This window comes from Rattus norvegicus, chromosome 4 (assembly GCF_021556685.1).
Source record: "Rattus norvegicus strain SHRSP/BbbUtx chromosome 4, alternate assembly SHRSP_T2T, whole genome shotgun sequence".
Classification (NCBI taxonomy): domain Eukaryota; kingdom Metazoa; phylum Chordata; class Mammalia; order Rodentia; family Muridae; genus Rattus; species Rattus norvegicus.
Genome location: NC_141537.1, coordinates 40,552,907 through 40,560,231, shown reverse-complemented (window position 1 = coordinate 40,560,231; position 7,325 = coordinate 40,552,907). Strand labels below are relative to the sequence as shown.

At 38.4% G+C, this 7,325-nt stretch overlaps 1 pseudogene; it reads right to left on the bottom strand.

Annotated features, from left to right (window-relative positions):
* Positions 1-5,541: 5,541 nt before the first annotated feature.
* On the bottom strand, positions 5,542-5,661 carry LOC120102694 (small nucleolar RNA SNORA17; annotated as a pseudogene).
* Between the last annotated feature and the right edge of the window lie 1,664 nt (positions 5,662-7,325).

Below are 7,325 nucleotides of genomic sequence, written 5' to 3'. Positions count from 1 at the left end.
TACTACAAAAGCCTATATTCAACAAAACTGGAAAATCTGGAGGAAATGGACAATTTTCTAGACAAATACCAGGTATCAAAGTTAAATCGGGAACAAATAACCATCTAAACAACCTCATAACTCCTAAAGAAATAGAAACAGTTATTAAAAGTCTCTCACCCAAAAAGAGCCCAGGACCAGATGGGTTTAGTGCAGAATTCTATCAGACCTTCATAGAAGACCTCATACTAATGCTGTCTAAACTATTCCACAAAATTGAAGTAGATGGAGCACTACCAAATTCATTCTATGAAGCAACAATTACTCTTATACTGAAACCACACAAAGACCTAACAAAGAAAAAGACTTTAGACCATTTTCCCTTATGAATATTGATGCAAAAATACTCAATGAAATTCTTGCAAACTGAATCCACGAACACATCAAAATGTTCATTCATCATGATCAAGTAGGCTTCATCCCAGGGATTCAGGGATGGTTTAATATATGAAAATCCATCAATGTAATCCATTCCATAAACAAACTCGAAGATAAGAGCCACATGATCATTTCATTAGATGCTGAGAAAGCATTTGACAAAATTCAACACTCCTTCATGATAAAAGTCCTGGAAAGATCAGGAATTCAAGGCCCATATTTAAAACTAGGAAAAGCTATATAGAACAAACCAGTAGCTAACATCAAACTAAATAGAGAGAAACATGTAGCAATCCCACTAAAATCAGGGACTAGACAAGGCTGCCCACTCTCTCTTTACTTATGCAATATAGTAGTCAAAGTCTTAGCCAGAGCAATTGGACAGCGAAAGGAGGTCAAAGGGATACAAATTTGAAGGGAAGAAATAAAAATATCACTATTTGCAATTGATATGATAGTGTACTTAAGTGACCTCAAACGTTTCACCAGAGAACTACTTAACCTGATAAACAACTTCAGCAAAGTGTCAGGGTATAAAATTAACTTGAACAAATCAGTAGCCTTCCTCTACTCAAAGGATAAACAGGCTGAGAAAGAAATTAGGGAAATGACACCCTTCACAACAGTCCCAAATAATATAAAATATCTTGGTGTGACTTTAACCAAGCAAGTGAAAGATCTGTATAACAAGAACTTCAAGTCTCTGAAGAAAGAAATTTAGGAAGATCTCAGAAGATAGAAAGATCTTCCATGCTCATGGATTGGCAGGATTAATATAGTAAAGATGGCCATTTTTGCCAAACATGATCTACAGATTCAATGCAACACCCCCCCCCCAAAATTCTGACTCAATTCTTTATAGAGATAGAAAGTGCAACCTGAAAATTCATTCGGAATAACAAAAAACCCAGTATAGTGAAAACTATACTCAACTTATTGTTGAGAACTTCTGGGGTGATCACCATTCCTGACTTCAAGTAGTTTTACAGAGTTATAGCCATAAAAACTGTATGGTATTAGTACAGAGACAGGTAGATAGATCAGTGGAACAGAATTGAAGACCCAGAATTGAAACCACTCACTTATGGTCAATTGACCTTTGACAAAGGAGCTAAAACCACCCAATGGAAAAAGGATACCATTTTCAGCAAACAGTGCTGGTTCAACTGGAGGTCAGCATGTAGAAGAATGCAAATCAATTCATGCTTATCATCATGTATAATGCTTAAGTCTAAGTGAATCAAGGACCTCCACATCAAACCAGATCCACTCAATCTAACAGAAGAACAAGTGTGGAAGAGCCTTGAACACATGGGCACCGGGCAAAATTTCCTGAACAAAACACCAATGGCTTATGCTCTAAGATCAAGAATCAACAAATGGCACCTCATAAAACTACAAAGCTTCTGTAAGGCAAAAGACACTGTCATTAGGAGAAAATGGCAACCAACAGATTGGGAAAAGATCATCAATCCTACACCTGATAGAGGGCTAGTAGCCAAAATATACAAAGAACCCAAGATGTTAGAATTCAGAGAGCCAAATAACCCTATTAAAAAATGGTGTACAGAGCTAAGCAAAACATTCTCAGCTGAGGATTATCGAATGGCCAAAAAGCACCTAAAGAAATGTTCAACATCCTTAGTCATCAGGTAAATGCAAATCAAAACAACCCTGAGATTCCACCTCACACCAGTCAGAATGGCTAAGATAAAAAACTCAGGTAACAGCAGATGCTGGTGAGGATATGGAGAAAGAGTAACACTCCTCCATTGTTGGTGGGATTGCAGACTGGTACAACCACTCTAGATATCAGTCTGGAGGTTTCTCAGAAAATTAGACATTCCACTACCTGAGGATCCACCTATACCTCTCCTGGGCATATACCCAAAAGATCCTCCAACATACAACAAAGACACATGCTCCACTATGTTCATAGCAGCCTTATTTATAATAGCTAGAAGCTGGAAAGAACCCAAATGCCCTTCAATAGAGGAATGGGTTAAAAAAATGTGGTTTATCTACACAATGGAGTACTACTCAGCTATCTAAAGCAATGACTTCATGAAATTCATAGGCAAATGAAATGAACTAGAAAATATCATCCTGAGTGAGGTAACCCAATCACAGAAAAACACACTTGGTATGCACTTATTGGTAAGTGAATATTAGCCCAAAAGCTGCAACTACCCAAGATGCAATCCACCAACCACAGGAAGATCAAGAAGCTTGACCAAAATGCAGATGCTCCCACTCCTTCTTAAAAAGGGGAAAAATATCTGTAGGAGGAAATATGGAAGCAAAGTTTAGAGCAGCCATTCAGCGCCTGCCCCACATGTGGCCCCTATATATATACAGCCAGCGACACAAGATAAGATTGATGAAGCTAAAAAATGCATGCTGAAAGATACCGGATATAGATCTCCTGAGAGACACATCCAGAGCATGTCCAATACAGAGGTCAACGGTAGCAGCAAACCACTAAACTGTGAACAGGACCCCCTTGGGGGGAATTAGAGGAAGGATTGAAAGAGTTCAAGGAGTTTGCAACCCTATAAGAACAACAATGCAACCAACTGGAGATTCCAGGGACTAAACCACTACTGAAATACTATACATGGATTGACCCCAGGCTCCAACTGCATAAGTAGCAGAGAATAGCATTGTTGGGTCACCAGTGGAAAAGGAAGCCCTTGGTCCTATCAAGGATGGACCTCCAATGCAGGGGAATATGGGGGGGGTAAGCGGGATGGATGGGGGAATACCTGTATGGGTGAGGGTGAGGGAATGGGAGCTTATGGACAGGAAACTGGGAAAGGGAATAACATTTGAAATGTAAGTAAAGTAATATATCTAATAAGAAAAGATATATAATTTAAAAAACCTCGGCAGTAATTACAAAAATAAAGAGTGCTATTAATTATCTTTTAAAACTGAAGTAATGTGATACCTGAAATACTTCAGAAGGGAGCTGTGTTTCATGGAAAAGTCTAAAATGGTCACAGTACTCTGTCATGGCATAATGCTAGCATTAGATAATGTCTATCTCCTTTTGTTTAGTACCATTGGAGATGCCATGTATTATCTCCAAGAGCATGACCTGCTGCTATTGTACTGTCGACTGGTTTCATGGCTTTCTAAGAGATGTAATATTCTCTTTGGAAATGTCAGCGAATTGGTTCTAGAAACAAATTGTGTACTGTTGGTTCTACAGGATGCTAAGGTTTTTGGTTTATTGACATCTACCAAGGAAAAGTATGTAAATATAAAATGAGAATGCTATAGATTGAACATTTTTATTAAGGAACTGGATAAGCACTAATTATTAGCAGCCTTTAAAACATGCAGAGCACCCAATATTTCTTTAACAACTAAAGCATCTACTCACCTGTAAGAGATGCCATTTATTTTATTTTTTTATTTTATTTTTTTTATTAACTTGAGTATTTCTTATTTACATTTCGAGTGTTATTCCCTTTCCCGGTTTCTGGTCAAACATCCCCCTTATCCCCCTCCCCTTCTTTATGGGTGTTCCCCTTCCCACCCTCCCCCCATTGCCGCCCTCCCCCCAACAATCACGTTCACTGGGGGTTCAGTCTTAGCAGGACCAAGGGCTTCCCCTTTGTTTAACACCTGTATGTAATTGCATGGTGAAAGATATCTTAGTATTTGAAGGACAATATTGAGATATAGATGATAAATATAAGTCTGCGTATATGTACACCATCCATACATCATCTAAATCCATCCCTCCTTTCATTTTTCTTTCTTTTCTCTCCTTTCCTTTATTCCTCTCTCCTTTTTTATTTATTGTTTTTTCTTTGTATTTGTTCCCTGTGATTATAATTAACATAATGCACCCTAATCCGACTCATCTCCCTTCCACTCATATCCTCCCTTTACTTTTGCAACCTCCCTCCCAACAGAAAAAAATTCTCATGAAAGCTGTAGTGTGTCACAGTATATCCCACATAATAAACATTTGTCCACACTTCTTTGCTTGCAAATACCCAGTGCAATGATGCATTGGTGTGGTATAAGGCCTGGCTTCTGTAATGGTATCACTACTGAACCTCACTTGGGATCTTTTCAGAAATCCTGTTGTTGTCCTGTGTCATGGAGATCCTTCAGTTTTGAACCTTCAGTATTAGCCCTTTCATTTACTGCAGCAGTTCATTGATGAAGTAGATGTTGGGGAGGGCCAATTCAAAGCCCTGGATCTGGGTTTGAAAGTATCTAAGTTGATGATTCTGCTGACCCTTTCACTCTCACACCATAGGAGTCATCTCACCCATGAACTTACAACCAGGATTAGCTCTACTGGACTACCCACACAAGGTGTAGCGTCTCGGGACCACATCTGGCTCTATGGCTGCATCTGCAGGAATCTGTTATCACCAAAGACTAGGCAGACACCCCTGGTCTCCTGAGTGCTGTAGAGGATGAGAAACAGGGACAGCTCTTCTGCTCTGGTGACCATGGGGCCAGCTCTTCTGCCTGCTATAGGTGACAAAGCATGGGAGGAGACAGTGCCTCTTTTGTTCACTCCACAGCATAGGAGGCAAATGACAGTGTCATCTCTCCCATTTCTCCTCCTCTCACATCCCGAAGGCCAGCTCTCAGTGATGCCCAGGTGAGGGTTGGGGCCAGTTCTGCATATCCTTCAGATATCAACATGTTCCTGGGCAGCAGCCCAAACCAGTGTTGTCTGCCTAGTCTTTGGTGGTAACAGATTCCTGCACTTGCAGGGTCATAGAGCCAGATGTGGTCCCCAGTGAAAGCATTGGTCAGGACCAAACCCAGGGTCCCAGGTGCCATCTCTCGATAACTCACATCAGGCTATTCCTCACTACCCTTGAGTCTCCAGTTCTACCTCTTTTTGTTGTACACAAGTCCTTTTGTTTCGTTTCCAATTTTCCATCATTTACTTGCTTGTCTTAGTGGCACCCAGGTTCTCTAAATGTTGGGGACTGTCTCTGGAGTGGTCTCAGGAGTACCATGCCCCACTTGTGCATTATGATGCCACACAGGGGGCATCTCAAGCATGGTCTGTCCCCCCAAAATCCCACCCCCCACAGGCCTACGTGACCCTGGGGATGGTGGTCGTGTCAGGCTTTATTAGTGAATATTAGATTAATAATCATTTAGATGTTCATAGGTCAGAGCACTGAGTTTCTCTCCTCTCTGCCACCTATTGACACACATGTGACCCAGTAGTTATACCTGCAATGCCTCTGGGACAGGCTCTGTCTCTTTCTATCTTCAGTCCCCTCTATTCATAGTTTTTCACTAGAACAAATCTCAGACCAAAAATATCTAGACAAATGTGCAACCTCCCCTGAATATGTACAGAATTATTCCTCAGTCATTATTCCCTAAGTAGTATAGAATAACAAGTATTTATATAACATTTATATTTTATTAGTTATTATAATGATTTAGAGATGATACAAAATATGCAAGGGGCTGCATAGTTGTATGAAAGTGTTAGCCATTTTTATAGGGGATTAACCACAGATTTTGATATTGCAGGGTTATTGGAGCCAATCCTCTAGTTGAGGGGATGTGATACATATATGAATATATATATTTCAAATGAATTCTATTTAATCATCTTAATTTCTTTTATCAAATAAAAAAGCAAAATTGTTAGATGTGGATACAACTGGTTGATGTGAAATAGCACAATATTCATATAATATCCATTAAAAACGTGAATATAACAAAAATTATGAAATAAACATGTATCAGATAAATCCTATAAAAAAGAACTTAAGGCAATTTTTTATGCCAAGATTGCAACTAAAGGTATTATTTTACTTCTAAAATTTGGCAGTTGTGGTGTTATATGGTAAATTGTGTCCCTCAACTTCCAATTTACATGTTGAAAATTTAACCTTATATGCCTGCAAGATGTCACTGCATTTAGAGATGGAATATTTATAGTAATTAAGTTAGTATGAGGTCTTTAGCATTATGCCAAACCCAGTTTGACTGGCACATTTATAAAAAGAAGAGATCTGGATACAAGTACACACATTAGGAAAGTCAGACCCAGACACATGTGAGACAGCCTCCAAGATATCAACCCACCCAAAACTCTTATCATGGACTTTAGTTTCTAGAATTCTGGGACAATGAATTTCTCTCTGTAAGCCACACAGTCTGTGTGTCTCTTTGTCATGGCAGCTTTAGCAGTCTAGTACAGATGGCACAACAAATGGCAGAAAATTTCTGGGAAAAAATCCTCGCATTGTTTATCAGTTTTTATTAGCCTGTAGTTTCATCTCTAATTCCCCACTTACTTTGTGACCTTCAAGTCTCTCAACTTTGAGAAAAAAATCACTTTATTTACACACACACGCACACACACACACACACACACACGCACACTATTACATACACACATATATAAGAATATCTTTTTCTACTGATGGTTCTAAATGTCAAACACTATTCTTACTTGAAAACTGATCCAGGAAATTAAGAAATATTCAAAGATAAGAGACACTGACTTGGTAAAAAAAATCTTTTAGAATTTTAAATAAATGTATATTTCTCAGTTTGTTATTCACAAAATACTGGAATAAATTCCAGAATAAAATTGTGGAATGCTGAAACATCTTTAATAAGCAAATCAGGATTAGTTTTCATCTTATAATGGAAATAAAAGTGGAAGTACAATTAATAATTTAAAAGATGTGGATTTTTTGCTCATGGGGTATTTTTTTTTAATGGGGTATTTATATCTAGTCAGTGACAGTGTGCAGCTTCAAGGAAAAGACAGTATTACCTAGATGGACTTCTAATACTCATTTCTGTCATACTGCCTTTTACTAAGTTGGAATTTAAATATTAGGCAGAATGATGCTAATTTTATTTTAAAAATAAGAAAGAAAAACATTTTA